The sequence below is a fragment of the Delphinapterus leucas genome, chromosome 9 (genome assembly GCF_059928025.1).
Source record: "Delphinapterus leucas isolate spDelLeu-1000000601 "Yukka" chromosome 9, BTC_Dleu_Yukka2, whole genome shotgun sequence".
In the NCBI taxonomy this organism is placed as follows: domain Eukaryota; kingdom Metazoa; phylum Chordata; class Mammalia; order Artiodactyla; family Monodontidae; genus Delphinapterus; species Delphinapterus leucas.
Genome location: NC_143137.1, coordinates 75253652 through 75279397, shown reverse-complemented (window position 1 = coordinate 75279397; position 25746 = coordinate 75253652). Strand labels below are relative to the sequence as shown.

General features: G+C 40.4%; 1 non-coding gene across 1 annotated transcript; it reads right to left on the bottom strand.

Moving 5' to 3' along the window:
- Positions 1-2120: 2120 nt before the first annotated feature.
- LOC115801757 (U6 spliceosomal RNA) lies at positions 2121-2228 on the bottom strand. Its single transcript, XR_004022095.1, has one exon. It is a non-coding gene; the product is annotated as a U6 spliceosomal RNA (small nuclear RNA).
- Between the last annotated feature and the right edge of the window lie 23518 nt (positions 2229-25746).

Below are 25746 nucleotides of genomic sequence, written 5' to 3'. Positions count from 1 at the left end.
TCCTACAGTTTTAACTGAATTTTTAACACTTTCTACCTGGAGATAATGTTAGGTCCCACAAGTTAAGGGCCTGTAGTCTCAGTAGTCCCAGAAGACGACACCCTGCCCTCGCCTTGCACGTGTCAGTCACAAGCCTGGGTTATCATCACCTGTGCTTCTGACCAACCAGCTATAGATAGAAGGTTCCAAAGACCTCGCTCCTTGGGTTTGACTGATTTGCTAGAGTGGCTTACAAAACTGAGGGCAACATTTACTTACATTTACCAGTTTATTAAAGGATATAATAAAAAATACAGATAATCAGCTGGATGAAATATATATAAGGCGAGGTCTGGGAGAGTCCTGAGTGCAGGAGCTTCTGTCCCTGTGGAGTTGGGGTACATCACCCTCCCTATGTGGATGTGTTCACTCACCTTTAAGCTCTGTGAACCTGCTACTCTTGGGATTTTATGGAGGCTTCTTCTTGTAGGCATGATCAATTATTAACTCCATTTCCAGCGCCTCTCCCCTCTCTGGAGGACAGGGCATGGCGCTGAAAATTCCAGGCTTCTGATCATGGCTTGATCTTTCTGGTGACCAGCTCCCAGCCAGGAGCCATCCAAGAACGTACCTAGTTTCCTCAGTAGAACAGGAGATACACCTAGTGCTCTTATCACTTAGGAAATTACAAGAATTTTAGGAGTTCTGTGCCAGGAAGAGGAGGGGTTCAGGCTGGGAGACCAATATATGTATTTTCTATTATCTCACAGGGGTTCACTGAACTTTTTCAATCTATAGGTTTATATCTTTTGCCAAATTTGGAGAATTCTTCAGTAACCATGTATATATTTTTTAACATCTTTATTGATGTATAATTGCTTTACAATGTTGTGTTAGTTTCTGCTGTATAACAGAGTGAATCAGCTATATGTATACATATATCCCCATATCCCCTCCCTCTTGCATCTGCCTCCCACCCTCCCTATCCCACCCCTCTAGGTGGTCACAAAGCACTGAGCTGATCTCCCTGTGCTATGCAGCTGCTTCCCACTAGCTATCTATTTGACATTTGGTAGTGTATATAAGTCCATGCCACTCTCTCACTTTGTCCCAGCTTACCCTTTCCCCTCCCCGTGTCCTCAAGTCCATTCTCTACGTCTGCATCTTTACTCCTGTCCTGCCCCTAGGCTCATGAGAGCCATTTTTTTTTAGGTTCCATATATATGTGTTAGCATACGGTATTTGTCTTTCTCTTTCTGACTTACTTCACTCTGTATGACAGACTCTGGGTCCATCCACCTCACTTCAAATAACTCAATTTTGTTTATTTTTATGGCTGAATAATATTCCATTGTATATATGCGCCACATCTTCTTTATCCATTCATCTGATGATGGACATGTAGGTTGCTTCCATGTCCTGGCTATTGTAAATAGAGCTGCAATGAACATTGTGGTACATGACTGTTTTTGTGAATTATGGTTTTCTCAGGGTATATGCCCAATAGTGGGATTGCTGGGTTATATGGTAGTTCTATTTTTAGTTTTTTAAGGAACCTCCATACTGTTCTCCATAGTGGCTGTATCAATTTACATTCCTACCAACAGTGCAGGAGGGTTCCCTTTTCTCCACACCCTCTCCAGCATTTACTGTTCGTAGATTTTTTGATGATGGCCATTCTGACCATTGTGAGGTGATAGCTCATGGTAGTTTTGATTTGCATTTCTCTAATGATCAGTGATGTTGAGCATCCTTTCATGTGTTTGTTGGCAATCTGTATAACTTCTTTGGAGAAATGTCTATTTAGGTCTTCTGCCCATTTTTGGATTGGGTTGTTTGTTTTTTTGATACTGAGCTGCATGAGCTGCTTGTATATTTTGGAGATTAATCCTTTGTCAGTTGCTTCGTTTGCAAATATTTTCTCCCATTCTGAGGGTTGTCTTTTCATCTTGTTTATGGTTTCCTTTGCTATGCAAAAGCTTTTAAGTTTCATTAGGTCGCATTTGTTTATTTTTGTTTTTATTTCCATTTCTCTAGGAGGTGGGTCAAAAAGGATCTTGCTGTGATTTATGTCACAGAGTGTTCTGCCTATGTTTTCCTCTAAGAGTTTTATAGTGTCTGGCCTTACATTTAGGTCTTTAGGAAATACGGAACGCTTCACGGATTTGTGTGTCATTCTTGAGCAGGGGCCGTGCTAATCTTGTCTGTATTGTTCCAATTTTTAGTATATGTGCTGCCGAAGTGAGCACTTCAGTAACCATTTATTCAAAGATACGTTCAGCAAATATTTTTCCTTTTTCCTGTCTTTCTGAGATACCGATATAACGTAAATTAGGCTTTTGGTATTTTCCCACAGGGCTTTGAGCCTCTGTGCATTTTTTCTCTCAGTTGTTCAGATTGAATAATTGCTATTGATCTGTCTTCGTGAGCAGTGACAATTTCCTTTGTTGTTTCCAGTCTGCTATTTTGTTCATCCAGTGAGTTTATTTAGGGTTATTGTGTTTTGGTTCTAAATTTTTATTTCTTTTATACCTACTGTTTCTTGGACATTTTCTTTCTGTTCTTTTCAAGAGTGCTCACCCTTTGTGGAACATTTTTATAATAGTTTCTTCAAAGTCTGTCAGATAATTCCAACATCTTTGTCATTCTTGACATTTGCATTTGTTGATTGCCTCATCCCCTATGAGTTGAGATTTTCCTAGCTCTTTATATAAGTAATTTTGGTTGTACCTTGAACATTTTGAATATAATATTATGAGACTCTGGATCTTGGTTCAAACCCTATGGAGAATGTTGATAATTTCATTTTAGAATACAGTTTGACCCAATTGGCTTCAGGCTGTAAGTTGCAGCCGGCCTTCTGTGGATTATGGTTCCAATTTCACTTCATTTTTGAAGCCTTTGAAGTACTCTTTGGATCTGTCTCCTGTGTGTAGTAGCACTCAGTGGGTGGCCAGTTTGGGACCTGGGTGATGATCTCTCCCATGGTTCTGCTCTCAAAGTCTTGGGTATGCTGTTTGTTTTATGATGCAAGCATGTGCATATTGGAGCTAAATCCAGGATTTCCTAAACAGCTTCATGCAGTTGCTTTCCTGAGCTCCTCCCTTTGCATGATCCGATTAGTACTTTGATTCTCAAGGGCTTCTCTTTCTGGTTTTTCAGCCAGAAAAGATAGGGCCTTGGTTACCCTGCTTGGTTGTGCACTTCTCATGACTGCACTCATGTCTGGGGCTAAGTGGCAGGAAGACAGGGGCAAAAAAGCAATAGGATTCAACCCACCCCCTTGGAACCATAGTTCTTCCCCTTCATCAGAGTTTTAGGTACCCCTTTCCTGCTCTTCAAGCCAGAGCTACAGGACTTCTCCTCGAGTTCTGTCTGTGCTCAGTAACAATTTCCAAGTGTTTTTTGTTTGTTTGTTTGTTTCTTTGTTTGTTTGCAGTACGCGGGCCTCTCACTGTTGTGGCCTCTCCCATTGCAGAGCACAGGCTCTGGACGCGCAGGCTCAGCGGCCATGGCTCACGGGCCCTGGACCGGGGCACGAACCCGTGTCCCCTGCATCGGCAGGCGGACTCTCAACCACTGCGCCACCAGGGAAGCCCCAATTTCCAAGTTTTAAACTGCCCCAAGTCCAGGCTGGGGCATACCAGAGGGAAGAAGGGCAGAATAAATCATCTCACGTTTGGTGGTACTTTAAATTCCCCGCTCCACCTGCTATCATCTACTTTTCTTTTTTTTAAAACATAAATTTATTTATTTTTAAGTTTATTTTTGGCTGCGTTGGGTCTTCGTTGCGGTGTGCGGGCTTCCCATTGTGTGGTGGCTTCTTTTGCTGTGGAGCACGGGCTCTAGGCGCGTGGGCTTCAGTAGTTGTGGCTCGCGGGCTCTAGAGTGCAGGCTCAGTGCACAGGCTTAGTTGCTCCACGGCATGTGGGGTCTTTCTGGACCAGGGCTGGAACCCGTGTCCCCTGCATTGGCAGGCGGATTCTTAACCACTGTGCCACCAGGGAAGTCCCTTATATACTTTTCAGAGTCTTCAAATAGTTGGCGTCATACATTCTGTCCAGATTTTATCCTCATTCCATGGGAGAAACAGGGTAGACTATCCCCACTCAGTTTATAGTTTTCTTGTTACTTTGAAATTTCAAGAGGTTAAATTATCTCTTGAGAAATAAATGATATTGAATCATTTATTTCTTAAGAATAGAGTAACTATTAAGTAACTTGCTTTAAGGGTTTTGTTTTTTTTTTCTCATAGGTAACCCTTGGTTGAATTAAGGCTGAGCAGGCACTTAGCTATCATTTACAAAACGAAGCTTGTATTCAAACTGTCCATGTGATCCAGTACTGGAGATGTGTGTGTAAGGCTAAAAGAGAGATAATTTCACATTTAAATTTATAAAAGCCTTCACTTTTCGCTCTTTTCCTATTGCTTCCCACCTCTGACATGAATGAACAAAATATTCAGGGTTAACATGGGGGAGGGAGAAGTCCCCAGGAAGGGGGTTTAGAACAGTAAACCAACTGGGAATGGCAGGGCACTCTTAATCCTGTTTCTAATTTTAGTATCGGCAACCAGAGAGGCAGGGTTGCCTCAGTACTCGAGGTATTTTTTCCCCTTTGTATTTTTGTATTGCTGAATGGCCTACTTGGTCTTACCCAAAAATACAGTCTTACTATTTAGAGTTACTCTCATGTGGGGATGAGAAAGGCTGTAATTTTCTGGGGTCTTCCCTAGATGTGTAGTATACATGCACTGACATCTTCTCAGGATTCCTCAGTTGTTGGCTCTTACACACAAAAGGAGGTGTTCAGTTAAGTATTAGTTGAACCGATGAAGTCATATGATGCTTTTCAGAACATGACCATAACCCAAATAGAGATCAGTGTTCATCTTGATAGATTCTTTCTTGGTCTAATGTTGTTCTGTGTCACACTTCCTCTGTGTACAAGTATGTGTAAAAAGACTTAAAATCATTTAATTAGCTTAGTTGGATTGATTGATGGTAGTGAATTGATATTTCAGTCTTTTTTCTTTTTAACAAGTCCTATATTTGATTTGTCCATTTTCACTCATTTTTAGGCTCACAATTACATTCCTAGCTCTTATTCCCCTCTTTACCTACTCTGCCTTTAAGTTTTAGATCAACTTAATAGCATACACGTGGGGAGTCCTGACCATGGGCAGGGCAGGATGCTAAACTCTTCAGAAGGAGTCTCATTTGATTCATCCAGCCAACCCTAGATATCGAAAGGAAATAGTGCTATGCTGACTTTAGGGGGTGGAGGGGAGGTAGCTGAGAAATGGAGAGACTTGCCTAGGTTTTACAGCTAACATTGGATGAGTGGGATTCAGACCTGGCAACCTGACCCTAAAGCCCCCTTTTTAAACTGCAGTAGTTTTGTCATCTCATATGTAAAAGTAAGAACGTGACCTCTCACTTCCCCTGCAAGTCTATTTATGACTTGCAACACTGACTTCATCAGTATGTTTTTATTTAGATATACTATAATTTCTTACTATGTTTGACCTATAATGAACACTGAGATATTTAAATAAAGAGACTTGCATTTTCAACTCTCAGACCTGCACCCTCCTTTCGGTTGTTTGCTTGCTTGGTTTTATTGCTTATTTTATTTTTTTTGGCCGCACCGTACGGCCTGTGGGATCTTAGTTCCCTGATCAGGGATTGAAACTGGGTCGACGGCAGTGAAAGCCCGAGTCTTAACCACTGGAACACCAGGGAATTCCCCTGCATCCTCTTTTTAACAAACATTTTCTAATGTCCCAATTACAGTCCTGAAGTGAAATTCACAAAAAATATAATTATATATGTATTTAAATCTTTAAAATTAAAATTTAAAAATCAATATAATGTCCTAGACATACCAGAAAGAAGAAATAAAAGGGAATTAGTTTATACAAAATAATTTTTCAGTACATAAACACTTGGGCATGACCAGAGCTTGAGGCACAGTGAAATAATCAAGTACTTGTACAGCACTTGTATTATTATAGAATAATCCTCAGCAGACCAGTACTGGTGCTAATAATATACAGGTATGACATGGGTGACTCAACGTCGTGTTGCTCTCAGTTAAGTGGTTTTCTATAGTGGTGATAAGCAGGTCAAAATATAATTGTGTATTGATTTACATGGTGGTTGCAGTTTTGGAAGATAGAACATATATTAAAACTGAGCAATAAATACTAAGGGTATATGCTCAGAAAAAATGGGCTTTTAATGTATATATATGTCAAGGACCTTGAAGAGCTGTGCAGGGCTGGGGTGCCTCCGCTGTGTGAGGCTGTCCTGCACAAATCAGGATGTGTGACATATCTGGTCTCTGCCTGTCCAGTGTTCGTGAGGCCCTCTTCCCCCACCCCAAAGGACCCACAGTTTTCTAAAACCACCCCCGAAGTGGTCAGGTTTTCTCCATTGAGAATTACTGCTCTAGGTTATTCCTTCCCCAGCTTCATGGAAGGATGAGTTTTCTGTTTGTTTGTTTTATTGTTTTGTATTTTGGCCACACTGTGTGGTATGTGGGATCTTCGTTCCCCAACCAGGGATTGAGCACAGGTCCCCTACATTGGGAGCGTGGAGTCTTAACCACTGGACTGCCAGATAAGTCCCAAGGATGAGGTTTTTTAAATTTCTAATCAATCACTGACATTTTATAAAATGCAAAATTTGTTAGAAAAATGAAATTCTAAAGTCAGTCAAAAACACAAGTCCTGGTCTTTATTCTTAGATTTAGCAGACATAAAATTCCTGGCAATCTGCCATAAAAATTTCTTCCTTTCTCTCTCTCTCTCTCTCTCTCTTTCTCCCTCCCTCCCTCTCTCTCTCCCCCCTTCCTTCCCTCCTTCTTTCTTCCTTCCTTTCTTTTTCTCTTTCTCTCTTTCTTTCTCCCTTTCTCTGTCTCTGTCTCTCTCTCTTACTTTCTCTTTCTCTCTTTTCCCTCCCTCCCGCCCCCCCCTCCACCCCGTCTCTGTCTCTGTCTCTGTCTCTGTCCCCCCCGCACCGTGCAGCTTGTGGGATCTTAGTTCCCTGACCAGGGATTGAACCCGTGCCCTTGGCAGTGAAAGCACCGAGTCCTGAGTCCTAACCACTGGACTGTCAGGGAATTTCCCATAAAAATTTCTAAATGTTTAATCTCTACTTCTGAACCTACCTTGCCACGGAGTGGTCTCTTTATCTCAGTCTTTCTTTCCCTGAAGTCACCCAAAGTGAATGTATGTATCTGAAAAATTCTTCCTCTTGGAAGATTTTTAAAAAAATAAATTTATCTTATTATTTTTTAAAATTTTGGGCTGCTTGGGTCTTTGTTACTGCACATGGGGTTTCTCTAGTTGTCGCGAGTGGGGGCTACTCTTCGCTGCGGTGTGCAGGCTTCTCATTGTGGTGGCTTCTCTTGTTGCAGAGCACGGACTCTAGGCGTGTGGGCTTCAGTAGTTGTGGTGCGTGGGCTTCGGTAGTTGTGGCTCGAGGGCTCTAGAGCGCAAGCTCAGTAGTTCTGGCGCACGGGCTTAGTTGCTCCAAGGCATGTGTGATCTTCCCAGACTAGGGATCGAACCTGTGTCCCGTGCATTGGCAGGCGGATTCTTTACCACCAGGGAAGTCCATCTTGGAAGATTATAGTTGCATTCTCCCTAGCCAAATGCGCAAATGTTTTATTCCCAACACCTCCTTTGTTGTCCATAAATATTACTTTTTACAAAAACTCTTGTTTAATGATGGAAGTGAACTTAACTGCCTTCACTATCAGGGATGCTTTTTTATTCCATGACAGAAATTTGAGGTGTAGTTTAACAGGCATATCTCAAACTGGTTTTGATTCCTCGTTAGCTTTATATACTTAAAATCCACCGTGTTTTCTCCATGCACTTCCACAGAGAAGCAGTGACTTTTCCAACCTTAATTTCAGAAGACTTCCTGCAATGTTTTTCATACTGTGAAGAGCCTTAGTGATTGAAAATAATTCTTATAACGAGCCAAGAAGGGTCCTGGATCATAAAATGCCACAAGCAGTTCACATTGGTGACGCTGATGGCAGAACACCCTCAGCAGGGGGCCTGCACCTGCTTCTCCTGAGAATCTGTGGGGAGACTGAAAGTCTCTCCCTGAGAGATTGGATGCTTTTGGCACAGTGACTGAATCTTAAGTGTGACCAGCTTGTTCTTCCTACTTTTGGGTTACTCTGGAACAGCAGAACAGTTGTCTGATTTGTGTAGGGACCGTCCTTCCAGTGTGAGTTAAAAATCTGAGTTTTGATAGCATCCTGAATACCTTCCCTCCTCCAGCTGCCTCTTCACATGCGGTCCTTCTGCTGTGATGCATACAATTGGTTTTGGCCTGTGTTTGTGTAAGTGCCTATGGGGTGGACCCAGGCACAGAGTCATGAGGTGGGTTTTGAATTTGTTCTCGAGTGAACTGGAAATGCTTGGGCCTTGAGGTGTTTCTTACAATTTTTGGTGCATGTAGCAAGTGCAGTTTGGTGGAAGGACATGATTCTATTGTCTGTCTTGCTTTGTAAGGCTGGGTCACCCTAGTTGGAACAGCCCCCTGTGGTTGTGATAGCTGTGTGGCAGAGGTGGTGGTATGCTTTAGGAAAGCTCTGTTGACAGCACCAGCTCTCAAGATGTGTATCCTGAGGAGCAGGACACAGTCAGCTGAGGCTCTCTGAGACCAAAACCACCTGTTCAGATATAGCTCAGATACATTTTGTTTTTTGACTTCTACAGAGTTGAGATGTGTTCATCATCTTAGATAGATTTACCTATATATGATCAGCCAAAAAAGCAATAGAATAATTCGGGTGGAGAATTTTTGAACATTGTCTTGTTCCATGATCCTCCATCCTAGAGAGATGGGATACAGGAGACATGAATGCTTTTTCAGTTGGTCAGTTCCCATGTGCCTCTCATACACACTGAGAACATGTTTAAAGGTGTATACTTTTTGTCACGTGTTCCATAACCACCAGTCAGTAATCTGATATGGTGTTTAACTAAAGAAATAACAATTTGTTCCAATGTTGGGGGGAAGACTGGTTCATCTGGCCTTAGTGGGTGCTGTGGACTGAATGTTTGTCTCCCCAGAACCTATATGTTGAAGCCCTAATCCCCAATGTGATGGTATTAGAAGGTGGAGCCTTTGGGAGGTAATTAGGTCATGAGAGTAGAGCCCTATGAATGGGATTAGTGCCCTTATAAGAAGAGACACAAGAGATGCTTTCTCTCTGCCATGTGAGAATATAGCAAGAAGGTGCCTGTCTATAAATCAGGAAGAGGGCCCTCACCAAGAACTCAACCAGGCTGGCACCCTGATCTTAGACTTCCAGCCTCTAGAACTGTGAGAAATAAATTTCTGTTGTTTAAGCCATCCAGTCTTTGGTATTTGTTACAGCATCCTGAGATGACAAAGATGTTGGGGAAGGTGTCAACATGTGGTATCTTCCTTAGGAAATTTATTTTATAGCTGAATTTTTTCAGTTTAACTTTTATTTTATATTGGAGTGTAGTTGATTTACAGTGTTGTGTTAGTTTCAGGTGTACAGCTAAGTGATTCAGTTATACATGTACATATGCCCATTCTTTTTCAGATTCTTTTCCCATATAGGTTATTACAGAATATTGAACAGAGTTCCCTGTGCTATACAGTAGGTCCTTGTTGATTATTTTATATATAGTAGTGTGTATATGTTAATCCCAAACTCCTAATTTATCCCTCCCCCGACATTTGTTTTCGAAGTCTGTTTCTGTTTTGTAAATAAGTTCATTTGTATCATTTTATTTTTAGATTCCACATATAAGTGATATCATATGATATGTGTCTTTCTCTGACTTACCTCACTTAGTATTGTAATCTCTAGGTCCATCCATGTTGCTGCAAATAGCAGTATTTTATTCTTTTTTGTGGCTAATATCCCATTGTATATATGTATCACATCTTCTTTATCCATTCCTCTGTCGATGGACATTTAGGTTGCTTCCATGTCTTGGCTAATGTAAATAGTGCTGCAATGAAAATTGGGGTGCATGTATCTTTTCGAAGTATGGTTTTCTCCAGATACATTCCAGGAGTGGGATTGCTAGATCATGTGGTAGTTCTATTTTTAGTTTTTTAAGGAACGTCCATACTGCTCTCCATAGTGCCTGCACCAATTTACATTCCCACCAACAGTACACGAGGGTTCCCTTTTCTCCACACCCTCTCCAGCATTTATTGTTTGTAGACTTTTTGATGATGGCCATTCCGACTGGTGTGAGGTGATACCTCATTGTAGCTTTTTTTTTTTTTGCGGTACGCGGGCCTCTCACTGCCGCGGTCTCTCCTGTTGCGGAGCACAGGCTCCGGACGCGCAGGCTCAGCGGCCATGGCTCACCGCGGCATGTGGGATCTTCCCGGACCGGGGCACGAACCCGCGTCCCCTGCATCGGCAGGCGGACTCTCAACCACTGCACCACCAGGGAAGCCCCTCATTGTAGCGTTGATTTGTATTACTCTAATAATTAATCATGTTGAGCATCTTTTCATGTGCTTTTTGGCCATCTGTATGTCTTCTTCCTTAGGAATTTTAAAGTGACTTTTAAAATTCTGTAGTTTGAAAGTTTCCAAATATACACATATAGAGAAAATAGTATAATGAACCCCTATGTACCCAGCTTTAAAGATTATCAGTATTCTTGTTTAATCGATATCCCCTAATTTTGTTGGTTTTTTGGACTATTTTAAAGCAATTCAGGGGGTATTGCTGGCACAGAAGATTTGTTTTACATGCTCACATAAATGTAGGTATATTAGTTTCCTCTTGCTGCTGTAAGAAATTACCGCAAACTTGGTGGCTTAAAACAAGAGAATTTTACTTCCTTACAGTTCAAGAAGCCAGGAGTCTGGAGTCAGTCTCAGAGGTCAAGGTGTTGGCGGGGCTGGAACCTTCTGGAGGTGTGGAGGAGAATTCATTTACTTGCCTTTTCCAGTTTTTAGAGGCTGCCTGTATTTCCTGCCTTGTAGCCTCTCCTCCAGGTTCAAAGTGCATCACTCCAATCTCTGTTTGTGTTGTCACATGGCTTGCTCTCTGACTTTGATTCCTCTAGTGCCCCTTTATAAGGACCCTTGTGATAACATCCGGCCCGCTTGGACAATTGGGGATAACCTCCTAGCTCAAGATCCTTAATTTAATCACATCTGCAGAGTCTCGTTTGTCATGTGAGGTAACATTCACAGGTTTCAGGGATTAGGAATTAGACATATTTGGAACCATTATTCAGACTGCCATAGTAGGACCACACTGCAGTCAGCTCTCACGTGTCAAATAAATGGTAGGGCCATGATCTCAAGAGTGGAGACTGTAATCACAGGGAAACACATGAAGATTAAGCTCTTCAAAACCTAGCGAGATTTCTATTCAGAGTACAGCTTGTCATTTTGCACAGCAGATGTGCCATTCCTGTCAGAAAATGAGGAAGAAGGAGGTATGTGTTGGTGAATAACTGGTGCCTTTTCGTACATAACGGAAAAGATAGCTGCAGTCCAACATCAGATTCAAGGTGATACTGGTGCGTGCTCCAGCTCAGGCTTGACCTTGTCCGGCCCACAAAACTGTGGACCTAGGGTCATTTTTCTTTCTCTTCCCTGAGCTGCAGAGCCTAGCCCCTCCTTGCCTCTGCTTCTCTTGTTATAAGCCTTTATTGAACTTATTTGCGTCCCTACTATGTGCTAGGGCTGGATCTGCTGCATGCATTTTCACTAAAGGTTTCCAGTGCTTTGCTTATTCTCCACATAAATTTGAAGATGTGTTTTCATAGAATATAAGGAAGAGGTGATGGGGCTTCCGTGTCTGAACATCAAGCCCCAGAATGATGGATAGGAAGACAGGGGGCTTTGTGCGAAGGTGACTCAACCATACGGAGCCTTTTTCCCATCTGTGGAAAAGAGGTTAACAGTATGGTCCTTTCAGGTTCACCATGAGAACCAGCAGATAACACAGGTGCCTTGCCCCATAGTTTATTATGAATTAGTAAACTTCTTCAATGGATTTTGCCCTTTGGCTGAAATTTTCATCCTTTGGCTCTGCTATAGTGAAGTTAACTTTACTTTCCCTCAACCCCTAGTTTCAGGGCTTTTGCATACATGTTTTCTCTGCCTATAATCCATTTGGTTCTTTCTGTTTTTCTTAATTCCCATTATTAGCTTTTAACTCAGATGTCATTTCTTCCACAAAGCCTTATATTTTTCTGCCATACCTGGATTAGGTGTGTCCCCTATATTTCTCTTATACTTAGCACTATAGCACCACTCAGCACTTGATATTTTAATTGCCTTCTGACTTGTTTCTATTCTCCCATCGGACTCTAAAATTTAGGGGCCAGGGGCTGTGTCTTCTCCCGTGTTGTCATCAAAGACAGAGAACAGAGCCTGGTATAGACGAATGGTCAGTGTTCACACACATCTCTTGGTTGGAAACGTTTTCAACTCTGTAATAGATTAAAATTTTTTTTTCATAGTTAGTTTGCTGGATTTTACGGGGGTTGGGGTGTTGGGAGGGATGGATAGGGTAGGTAGAAGAAAATAGGATATAAGTTTTTTGTCTCAGGTCATTGAGTTTGCTGAAGGAGAAATCAATCACTGAAGTGTTCTAAAAAAAAAAATTGGTGTGGTGTTGTTTGTGGATTGTGGGGGGGGGGAGGAGCAAATTGAAATCTTCCTCCAAGCTATGTTGGGCTCTTTGCTAGCAGGGAACAAGTTGTGTTTTAGAGAGAAATCTGGTATTTTATCTTGCTTTGGCTGCTTGTTTTATGTTATACAGTGTTATATAAAGTCAAGTGTTTTTGGTTGGTTTTTCCAATAATGTTTTACCTTAAAATACAGTTTTCTAGTTTTTTTTATAACTTTTAAAAAAATTTTATTTATTTTTGGCTGTGTTGGGTCTTTGTTGCTGCGTGCGGGCTTTCTCTAGTTGTGGAGACCGGGGGCTACTCTTCATTGCGGTGCGCGGGCTTCTCATTGCGGTGGCTTCTCTTGTTGCGGAGCACGGGCTCTAGGCACGCGGGCTTCAGCAGTTGTGGCACGTGGGCTTCAGTAGTTGTGGCACACAGGCTTCAGTAGTTGTGGCATGCGGGCTTCAGTAGTTGTGGCTCACGGGCTCTAGAGCACAGGCTCAGTAGTGGCGCACGGGCTTAGTTGCTCCGCGGCATGTGGGATCTTCCCGGACCAGGGCAGGAACCCTTGTCCCCTGCATTGCCAGGCGTATTTTTAACCACTGCGTCACCAGGGAGGCCCCCATCTTTCTATTTTGGGTAAAATTCAGTTTCTTATTTTTTTCTTTTTCAAAGAAAAACATCAGACCTTGTGTTGAAGAAATGAGTCACAGGGAAGTTGGAAGCATCATTGAGTGATGCTCCCTATGGCTGTTACTGAGTGGGCTGTGTTCCCAGATGCCAGCCTCATTAGGATGGATTAATGCTAAGTCCTACTAAGTTTACACCCATTATTACCTCGACGTTCTCCTTTTTCAGCAAATTTGATGCCCATCAGCTCTGAGCATGTTCTGTGCGCTTCCAGGATTGCAGTATTGTTGAACACTACTTGAAGTTGCCCAGCTGAACAAATATTTCTGATTTTAAATACTCTTCATGACTTCTTTTCCATAAGACATGACTTAATCATGTTTCTTTCCTGCTTAATTAAACGTGGGCAAGTCTTTGATCAGACACAGCTTTATTTCTGTATGCTAGAAATTTTATCCTGACTTGATATTAATTAATGCTTGTTTAATAAGAACCTTTGCTCATATGTTTCCCTCTGCTTCTAGAGACCGAGCTTTATAGTACACGATAGAACCTTACTTTCTGCTGGATGCAGCTTGGTGTTGTCTGTTACTGAGCTTCAGGGTCACCTCTACCTTATAGTGGGTTATTTTTGTTTTTTGTTTTTTTTGCAGTACGTGGGCCTCTCACTGTTGTGGCCTCTCCCGTTGCGGAGCACAGGCTCCGGATGCGCAGGCTCAGCGGCCATGGCTCACGGGCCCAGCCGCTCCGCGGCATGTGGGATCCTCCCAGACCGGGGCACGAACCCGTGTCCCCTGCATCGGCAGGCGGACTCTCAACCACTGCGCCACCAGGGAGGTCCCTCTAATTCGTTTTTTAAAGCAAACAACCCATATATACATCCAAAAAAAATATGGTACACACACAGTGTAAGATTCATTGTTTGTTCAACTTGCCAGAAATTCATGAAAACATGCATAGATTTGTTTACCCCTTGCAATAACTCTACGGCCTCTGAAAAATCCAATCCAATGATCGAGGATCAATGGTGGGAAATCCATGATACTTGGGTTGCCATGCCTCTTCCTTTCCACAGCAGGAGGGACTCTCTGAAAGATACTCTTTTCCCACTGAGCCTGGATTAAGCCTCAGAATCCTTCTTACACTGTGCTCTAGATAGTCACAACCAATTGTTTGCAGCTGGAATGTGAGAAGAACATTGTGTGTCTCCTTGGACAAGATGATCTTTTAACCCACTGTCCACTTTGACTTCCATAAATCCTATTTGGTTCTGCTCTCTTGAGCAGACGCGTGCCTCCTTCACATATACAAAGCCTCCCAATATGTGAAGAGGGCTCATATAGGGGGTACGTTGTTTATCTGAGATGCACTTTTCCAGATCGCTCAAGTATCCCTCCTCTGTTTCGCTCCTCTGACCCCTCACAGCTTGTTTCCTGCTGGGGGCGTGGTTTCTGAGTCTCTGAGAGTAGGGTTCAGAACTGAGTATAGTGTTCTATATGGATCTGCACTGTGCTTACTGCAGTGTAGGACCTTTCTTCTCCTTGACATTTGTTCAGTAAGGGAAAGATTACATGCCCACATTCCCTGGATATGAGACTCACATTGATTACAATTGAACTAGCTTTTAGTTATTAAGAATGTTAAAGTATTATTTTTTTATTTTTTTTTTGCGCGGTACGCGGACAGATCATCGGCAGGTGGACTCTCAACCACTGCGCCACCAGGGAAGCCCTGCCTTCTTCTTTTGAGGCTTAGCCAAGCATTGGGAGTTATTCTCAGGTCAGTGAGGAAGGTCCTGCAGGTCTGCCTTCTTTTTGGCTTTGGCCACATCTGCCATACTGTAGGCAGTATTGGCCAGCATTTACAATCAAGCAGCAACTGTGAATGTAGAGAAGAGCATTGTCTTCCTTTTTTGTATGTCCCCCACCCCCACCCCCCCAAATCATTTCTGGACTTGAATACTGTCTCTGTACTTTTGTAGGGCTAACTGAGCTGGTCAGGGAGTGTAGCAGATGACACCAGCGTTGTGCATTTGAATCCGAATGCGCTGTATTTTATGTCGTGAATATCCTAGAATGGTCACTAGTGAGATTTATTGTGTTTTGTAGCTTTGTTTACAGATGCTTAGCAATGTACTTGTTCTTGAACTTAAATGCATTTGAGAGTAAGGGTTAGAAGTGGTGGATGATGGACATTCACATGTAAAACCAGTAACATTCTGAGGCAAGTTCTTACTCATCTTTATTTTATTGTTCTACTTTCTACGTGTTATAATTTAGTCAGCCACAGTATGTCTTCGGCGTGTCTAGAGACAGCTGTTAGTGTTGGCTATTTTTATTTCTACCCACAGAAAAGGTTTTTTGTTTGTAATTTTTGAATGAAACATTTCTCTCTTATCCTGCCTGGTTTTGGTGATGTATTTGATTCTAAGGAAGGCCTCTGTAATACCTTGGTCACTGTAATGCAATTACCAGTTTTGTATTTTTTGGGGGCTCAGTTCTGAAGGAGTTAGAAGTGGATAGCGTGGGCTTCCAGTAATAGGTCTGGGATAGTAATGTCTGAGTGTTTTTAAAAGCCCATCATATTGTCAGAGCTGTCCTTGAAGCCCCTGGAAAGTGAAACTGTTGTGGAGAGGACCATCCTTCATTTGTGGGTGACATATCTTATGTCAGTAGCCACAGAGTTGAGATAAGAAAAGGCAGATATAAACCCAAAGTAACAAACAGCTGTGAAGTTTTTAGGCTTCTTTCCAAAAATGAGAGCCTGTGCACTATAAAATTGTGGTTTGGCATCTGTGTACTGCATACGCCGCCCTGAGTAGGGATGGAAGGGGGTAAGGGTGGCTGTGTGCTTTCAGATTCTGTATTCAGCTCTAGCTAGCATCAGAACCTGAACGACGGATTTCGTTCATGTGCAAAAATGGGATGTCCTGGAGGGGCTGCTCGTTCCCTGAATCTTCCAACTAGCTACTCCTGATAGAGGTGTGGTGGTTTGCCCCAATCTCGTGGTATTTGCTTGCCTCTGGCTCAGTGGCTTCATCCTTCATGTCCTGGCCAGTCAAGGGACAGATCAACTCTTTTTTCACTTGGTATTTTGATTTGAGCTGCTTTTTTTCAGAAGCTGCTGTTAAAGGAATGACTTAAATACCCGTCCCCCCATTATAAGAAATTCAGATTCATTGGGTAAAACTTGGAAAGTAAAGTACAAAATAGTTTTAGTATACCTTTTATATTCCTATGTAGGAATATACTACATACATTGAATTAGCAGGTCAGAGTGTGAATTTTTAGGCCATTTGCTGTTAGAAAACTTATGTCGAAGTTTTGTGCTCCATTATACTTCCCCCATGAATAGATGAGACTAATTGTTCACCCATATCCTCTCCAGCATAATTCATGTTAAAATAATATTAAAATCTTAGCTAATTTTACCTGCAAAAACTAGCATTATTGGGCTTCCCTGGTGGTGCAGTGGTTGAGAGTCCGCCTGCCGATGCAGGGGACACGGGTTCATGCCCCGGTCCGGGAGGATCCCACATGCTGCGGAACGGCTGGGCCCGTGAGCCATGGCCGCTAAGCCTGCGTGTCCGGAGCCTGTGCTCCGCAACGGGAGAGGCCACAACAGTGAGAGGCCTGCATACAGAAAAAAAAAAACAAAAAAACCAAAAAAACCTAGCATTATTATTTCAACAGGCATATATACCTGACTTTGACCAATAGTGAAATTTTTAAAATGCATTTTAATCATTTTTAGCTGTCAGTTCTGTTCATGGCCCCTTTCCTCTGATTATGTCTGATGATACTTTTCACACTTGTTGGGCAAATGGTACTTATAGTGTGTCAGGATTAAAGATTTATCATCCAATTTCTTTGTTTATTTTTCCATTTCTGTAGGATTACAATTTTTAAAAAGTGGTATCTATCCTATTGTATGTAATTTAATTTCCTGCCTTTGTTTTTCCCTCTTAAACCTTAGACAAAGAACAATAGAAGAAATTCAAAAACAAAGAAAAAAATGTAAATAATGATAGGAACAAAAAATAATGAAATAGAAAGATGAAGATATAATAATCAACAAAGACAAACATTTCTTTGAGAAAACTAATAAAGCAGATTCGTCTCTGGTAAGATTGAGGAAGAAAAAAATGTTAAGGCACAAATAGCTAATTTTAATATGGGTGAAACTCAAAACACAAATGTTGAATAGAAAAGAGAAAGCACGGAATATAAAAAAGTTCAAAAATATATAAAACTTAGTATATTATTTTTGTATAAATACATATGTGATAAAGCTTTAAAGAAGGATAGGGGAATGATAAGCAACAAAGAATAAGGGAGTAAGAGGGCTTTCCAAAGTGGCTTTGGATCCATGGGTTTGATTTCTTTCTTTTTTTCCTTTTTTTTTTTTTGCTGTACGCGGTCCTCTCACTGTTGTGGCCTCTCCCATTGTGGAGCACAGGCTCCGGACGCGCAGGCTCAGCGGCCATGGCTCACGGGCCCAGCCGCTCCTTGGCATGTGGGATCTTCCCAGACCGGGGCACAAACCCATGTCCCCTGCATTGGCAGGTGGACTCTCAACCACTGTGCCACCAGGGAAGCCTCTGATTTATTTCTTAAAATGGATAATAGGTATTCAGGAATTAATTGAACTACTTTCATTTCCTTTAATATGTGAAATATTTTGTAATAAATTAAACATTCTATATGTTAAAAAAAAACCACCGAAAAAAACAAAACGAAGGAAACCGTAGAACTTTTTCCTCATGTCAAACATTGGGAGTAAATCTCATTTTCTCAATTTATAACAGTTTAAGCCATATTAGTAAATTTTTTCTAACAGCTTTATTGAGGTATGATTGACATACAATAAATTACACTAATATCTTTAAAGTGTACACTTTGATAAGTTTTGACATAAGTATATACCTGTGAAACCATCACCACCAAAAAAAATAAATAAAAGTGAGCGTAACTATTACTGCCCAAAAGTTTCTTTATGCCCTTTTGTATTCCCTCCTGCCCTTACCCTCAAGCAACTTCTGCTCTGCTTTCTTTCACTATAAATTAGTTTGCATTTTCTAGAGTTTTATATAAGGAGTCATATAATGTATACTCTTATTTGACTTCTTTCAGTCAGCATAATTTAAGTTCTACTCATGTTATGTGAATCAATAGCTCATTTCTTTTTATAACTGAGTAGTATTCCATTGTGTGGGTATACCACAATTTGTTTATCCGTCTGCTGATGGACGGTTGGCTCGTTTCCTGTTTTGATTACTATTAATAAAGTCGATATGAGCATTTATGTGCGGGTCTCTGTATGGATGTATGATTTTGTGGGGACTCACTTGGACCTCCAGTGTTCATGTGAAGCTTATTTTAAACTAAAGACTTTTGAAATTCAGCACATGCAGAAAGAAGCCTATTCAGAGCTTTCCTTATCTGACTAAAGGCAGAAACTTCTGGTGGTGAGGCTGCCATAAATACCCTCTCCAGGGGAGTTTAACTGGCTTGAAAATAGATGAAGACCACTCTTCAACCACTCTTGTGAGATAAACAAACATCACCACAAGCTTTATCTCCCATTTGTATTTCCTATGAAAACTCTTCTCTTCCCTTCTTCTCCCCCAACAAGTTAGGTATATAAATGCCCATCTTTATTTAGATAGCCACTTCTTTTGTGTACTTTCAACATGCATATATCAATAAACTTTGTATTTTCTCCTGTTAATCTGTCAGTTGTCAGCTAAATTCGCAGGCCTCCAACCGCTGAACCTAAGTAGGGAGAGAAAAAACTTTTTCCTCCCAACACTTTGATTTCTCTTGGGGGAATTCTAGGGGTGAAATAACTGGGTCATAAGGTAAGTACATGTTTAACATTTTAAGAAACTGCCCAACTGTTGTCCAAAGTGTTGTATTATTATATGTTGCCACCAGCAGGGTTTGAGAAGGCCAGTCCTAACGTGTGCAATTCAGTGGTTTTTAGTATATTCACTGAGTTTTGGGACATCACCACTGTGTAATTTTAGAATATATATATATTTTTAACATCTTTATTGGAGTATAGTTGCTTTACAATGGTGTGTTAGTTTCTGCTTTATAACAGAGTGAATCAGCTATACATATATCCCCATATCTCCTCCCTCTTTCATCTCCCTCCCAGCCTCCCTATCCCACCCCTAGAATATTTTCATTACTCCAAAAAGCAACCAGTTAACACTCACTTCTCACTTTCCCTTCACACTAGCCCCTGACAACCACTAATCTATTTTGTGTCTTTATAGATTTGCCTATTCTAGACATTTCGTATAAATGGAATCATACAATAAGCGACTTTTTTGACTAGCTTCTTTCACTTAGTGTGTTTCCAAGGTTCTTCCATGTTGCAGTATGTATTAGTGCTTCGTTTCTTTTTTCTTCTTTTTTTTAATAAACTGTTTTAGATTAGTTGTAGATTTATAAAAAAAAAAATTGAAAAGATAGTACAGAGTTCCCATATACCCCACAGCCAGTCTCCTCCTCTGTTATTAACATCTTTCATTCGTATGGTGCATTTATCACAGTTAATGAACCAACCTTGTTGGGTCCTAGTTGATAATGAACCAGCATTGTCGGGTTCTAGTTGATAATAAACTAAAGCTCATACTTTTTAGATTTCCTTCGTTCTTAGCCAGCGTCCTTTATCTGTTCCTGGATCCCATCCAGGATACAGCATTACATTTAGTTATCATGCCTCTTTAGTTCCTCCTTACTTTAAGTTTTAGTTTCTGAGGCTCTTGTTTTTGATGACCTTGACAGTTTCGAGAGAAGTATTGATCATGTATTTTGTAGAATGTCCCTTAGCTGGGACATGTCTGAAGTCTTTCTTGTGATTAGACTGGATTTATGGGTTTGGGGAGGAAGACTAGAGAGATAAGATGCCATTCCTATAACATCATATCGAAAGAGTACATACCATCAACATGACATCACTGTTGATGTTGACCTTGATGAAATAGTGTATGTTAGATTGCTCCACTGTAAAGCTGTGCCCCACTCCAAACTGCTTTTCATACTGTATTCCTTGGAAAGAAGTCAGTGTGCATAGCCCACACTCGGGGAGCAGGAAATTATGGTCTGCTTCCTTGAGAGTGGAGTCTCTACATCAATTATTTGGAATTCTTTTCCACGGACATTTATCTGCTCTCCCCCATTCATTTATTCAATCATTTGTACTCATGGATATTTATTTTGTACCTTGGATTATAATCCAATATTTTGCTTTATTGTTCCAGCTTTGGTTGTTGGGAACTTTCAGGTGGTTCCTGTGTCCCTATGGTACCTTCACTCACCATGGTGTGTGTGTGTGGTAGGTTTTTTGTTTGTTTGTTTTTTAAGCACTTCCTTACTTTTTGGCACTAGAAGATATTCCACAATTCCGTAATTCTTGCTACAGTCGTAGAATCAACCATCTCTCTAAGGAGGCGTGGCTCCTTTTATTTGAGAATGGTATTAGAAACCAAGATCTGGGCAGTAGGTATGACCATTGCTACTGGGATGCTTATTGCTTCCATGTTCTTTCAGCTGTCACAGTAAGGAAATATGTGTGTATATACTAACCTGTGTATATACATGTCTATAAATATATCTATCTGTAACTATCTGTGTTGAGCTAAATATTACTGATACTTGATTGCTTTTAATTGCTAAATATTCCATTGTGTTGCTGTATCGCATTTTGTTTATCCATTCATCAATTGATGGACATTTGGATGGTTTCCACTTCTTGAATATACAAATAATGCTGCTATTGAACAAGTTTTTGTGTAAGCATATAGTCTCAGTTCTCTTGATATAGACCTAGTAGAATAATTATTGATGGAGTTGCTGAGTAATATGGCAACACTATATTTAATATTTTAAGGAACTGCTAAACTGTCTTCCAAAGTGACTGGGCCATTTTACATTGCCCCTAGCAGTGAAGGTGGGTTACAATTTCTCCATATCCTTGCCAACAGTTATTTTCTGTCTTTTTATTTTAGCCATCCTAGAGTGTGTGAAGGGGTACATCATTATAGTTTTGATATGCATTTCGCTAATTGAACATTTTTTTCATGTGTGTATTTGCTAATCATAGATCCTTTTTTGTGAAGTGCCTTATTTAAATCTCTTTTTTGAATTTTTGTATTTTATTTATTTTTATACAGCAGGTTCTTATTAGTCATCAGTTTTATACACATCAGTGTATACATGTCAATTCCAATCTCCCAGTTCATCCCACCACCACCCCACCACTCCCCCTGGCTTTCCCCAGTTGGTGTCCGTACGTTTTTTCTCTACATCTGTGTCTCAATTTCTGCCCTGCAAACCAGTTCATCTGTACCATTTTTCTAGGTTCCACATACATGCATTAATATATGATATTTGTTTTTCTCTTTCTGACTTCCTTCACTCTGTATGACAGTCTCTAGATCCCTCCACGTCTCAACAAATGACCCAATTTCGTTCCCTTTTATGGCTGAGTAATATTCCATTGTATATATGTACCACATCTTTATCCATTCGTCTGTTGATGGGCAGTTAGGTTGCTTCCACGAACTGGCTATTGTAAATAGTGCTGCAGTGAACATTGGGGTGCATGTGCCTTTTTGAATTATGGTTTTCTCTGGGTACATGCCCAGTAGTGGGATTGCTGGGTCATATGGTAATTCTATTTTTAGTTTTTTAAGGAATCTCCATACTGTTCTCCATAGTGGCGGTATCAATTTACATTCCCACCAACAGTGCAAGAGGGTTCACTTTTCTCCCCACCCTCTCCAACATTTGTTGTTTGTAGATTTTCTGATGCCCATTCTAACTGCTGTGAGGTGATACCTCATTGTAGTTTTGATTTGTATTTCTCTAATAATTAGTGATGTTGAGCAGCTTTTCACGTGCTTCTTGGCCATCTGTATGTCTTCTTTGGAGAAATTTCTATTTAGGTCTTCTGCCCATTTTTGGATTGGGTTGTTTGTATTTTTAATATTGAGCTGCATGAGCTGTTTATATATTTTGGAGATTAATCCTTTCTCCGTTGATTCGTTTGCAAATATTTTCTCCCATTCTGAGGGTTGTCTTTTCATCCTGTTTATAGTTTCCTTTGCTGTGCAAAAGCTTTGAAGTTTCATTAGGTCCCATTTGTTTATTTTTGTTTTTATTTCCATTTCTCTAGGAGGTGGGTCAAAAAGGATCTTGCTGTGATTTATGTCATAGAGTGTTCTGCCTGTGTTTTCCTCTAAGAGTTTGATAGTGTCTGGCCTTACATTTAGGTCTTTAATCCATTTTGAGTTTATTTTTGTGTATGGTGTTAGGGAGTGTTCTAATTTCATTCTTTTACACATAGCTGTCCTGTTTTCCCAGCACCATTTATTGAAGAGACTGTCTTTTCTCCATTGTATATCCTTGCCTCCTTTGTCATAGATTAGTTGACCATATGTGTGTGGGTTTATCTCTGGGCTTTCTATCTTGTTCCATTGATATAAATTTCTGTTTTTGTGCCAGTACCATATTGTCTTGATTACTGTAGCTTTGTAGTATATAGTCTGAAGTCAGGGAGTCTCATTCCTCCAGCTCCGTTTTTTTCCCTCAAGACTGCTTTGGCTATTCGGGGTCTTTTGTGTCTCCATACAAATTTTAAGATTTCTTGTTCTAGTTCTGTAAAAAATGCCATTGGTAATTTGATAGGGATTGCATTGAATCTGTAGATTGCTTTGGGTAGTATAGTCATTTTCACAATATTGATTCTTCCAGTCCAAGAACATGGAATATCTCTCCATTGGTTGGTATCATCTTTAATTTCTTTCATCAGTGTCTTATAGTTTTCTGCATACAGGTCTTTTGTCTCCCTAGTTAGGTATATTCCTAGGTATTTTATTCGTTTTGTTGCAGTGGTAAATGGGAGTGTTTCCTTAATTTCTCTTTCAGATTTTTCATCATTAGTGTATAGGTATACAAGAGATTTCTGTGCATTAATTTTGTAATTTTGTATCCTGCAGCTTTACCAAATTCATTGATTAGCTCTAGTAGTTTTCTGGTGGCATCTTTAGGATTCTCTATGTATAGTATCATGTCATCTGCAAACAGTGACAGTTTTACTTCTTCTTTTCCAATTGTATTCCTTTTATTTCTTTTTCTTCTCTGATTGCCAGGCTAGGACTTCCAAAACTATGTTGAATAATAGTGGTGAGAGTGGACATCCTTGTCTCGTTCCTGATCTTAAAGGAAATGCTTTCAGTTTTTCACCATTGAGAATGATATTGGCTGTGGGTTTGTCATATATGGCCTTTATTATGTTGAGGTAGGTTCCCTCTATGCCCACTTTTCTGGAGATTTTTTATCATAAATCGGTGTTGAATTTTGTCAAAAGCTTTTTCTGTATCTATTGAGATGATCATATCGTTTTTATTCTTCAGTTTGTTAATATGTTGTATTACATTGGTTGATTTGCATATGTGGAAGAATGGTTGATTTGCATATATTGAAGAATCCTTGCATCCCTGGGGTAAATCCCACTTAATCTTGGTGTATGATCCTTTTAATGTGTTGTTCGATTCTGTTTGCTATTATTTTGTTGAGGATTTTTGCATCTATATTCATCAGTGATATTGGTCTGTAATTTTCCTTTTTTGTAGTATCTTTGTCTGGTTTTGGTATCAGGGTGATGGTGGCCTCATAGAATGAGTTTGGGAGTGTTCCTTCCTCTGCAATTTTTTGGAAGAGTTTGAGAAGGATGGGTGTTAGGTCTTCTCTAAATGTTTGATAGAATTCACCTGTGAAGCCATGTGGCCCTGGATTTCTGTTTGTTGGAAAATTTTTAATCACAGTTTCAATTTCATTACTTGTGATTGGTCTGTTCATAATTTCTATTTCTTCCTGGTTCACTGTTGGAAGGTTATACCTTTCTAAGAATTTGTCCATTTCTTCCAGGTTGTCCAATTTATTGGCATAGAGTTGCTTGTAGTAGTCTCTCAGGATGGTTTGTATTTCTGTGGTGTGTGTTGTAACTTTTCCTTTTTCATTTCTAATTTTATTGATTTGAGTCCTCTCCCTCTTTTTCTTGATGAGTCTGGCTAATGGTTTATCAATTTTGTTTATCTTCTCAAAGAACCAGTTTTTAGTTTTATTGATCTTTGCTCTTGTTTTCTTTGTTTCTATTTCATTTCTTTCTGCTCTGATCTTTATGATTCCTTTCCTTCTGCAAACTTTGGGTTTTGTTTCTTCTTTCTCTAGTTCCTTTAGGTGTAAGGTTAAGTTGTTTATTTGAGATTTTTCTTGTTTTGTTTTTTTTTTTTTGCGGTACGCGGGCCTCTCCCGCCGTGGAGCACAGGCTCCGGACGCACAGGCTCAGCGGCCCTGGCTCACAGGCCCAGCCGCTCCGCAGCGTGTGGGATCCTCCTGGACTGGGGCACGAACCCGTGTCCCCCACATCGGCAGGCGGACTCTCAACCGCTGCGCCACCAGGGAAGCCCCCTCTTGTTTCTTGATGTAGGATTGTATTGCTATAAACTTCACTCTTAGAACTGCTTTTGCTGCCTCCCATAGGTTTTGGATCATCGTGTTTTCATTGTCATTTGTCTCTAGGTATTTTTTGATTTCCTCTTTGATTTCTTCAGTGATCTCTTGGTTATTTAGTAACGTATTGTTTAGCCTACAATGTGTTTGTGTTTTTAAGGTTTTTTTCCCTGTAATTGATTTCTAATCTCATAGCGTTGTGGTCAGAAAAGATGCTTGATATGATATCAGTTTTCTTAAATTTACTGAGGCTTGATTTGTGACCCAAGATGTGATCTGTCCTGGAGAATGTTCTGTGCGTGCTTGAGAAGAAAGTGTAGTCTGCTGTTTTTGGGTGGAATGTCCTATAAATATCAACTAAATCTATCTGGTCTGTTGTGTCATTTATAGCTTGTGTTTCCTTATTAATTTTCTGTTTGGATGATCTATCCATTGGTGTAAGTGAGGTGTTAGAGTCCCCCACTGTTATTGTGTTACTGTCGATTTCCTCCTTTATAGCTGTTAGCAGTTGCCTTATGTATTGAGGTGCTCCTATGTTGGGTGCGTATATATTTATAATTGTTATATCTTCTTCTTGGATTGATCCCTTGATCATTATGCAGTGTCCTTCCTTGTCTCTTGTAACATTCTTTATTTTAAAGTCTATTTTATCTGATATGAGTATTGCTATTCCAGCTTTCTTTTGATTTCCAATATCTTTTTCCATCCCCTCACTTTCAGTCTGCATGTGTCCCTAGGTCTGAAGTGGGTCTCTTGTAGACAGCATATATATGGGTCTTGTTTTTGTACATTCAGCAAGCCTGTGTCTTTTGGTTGGAGCATTTAATCCATTCACGTTTAAGGTAATTATCGATATGTTTGTTCCTATGACCATTTTCTTAATTGTTTTGGGTTTGTTTTTGTAGGTCCTTTTCTTCTCTTGTGTTTCCCACTTAGAGAAGTTACATT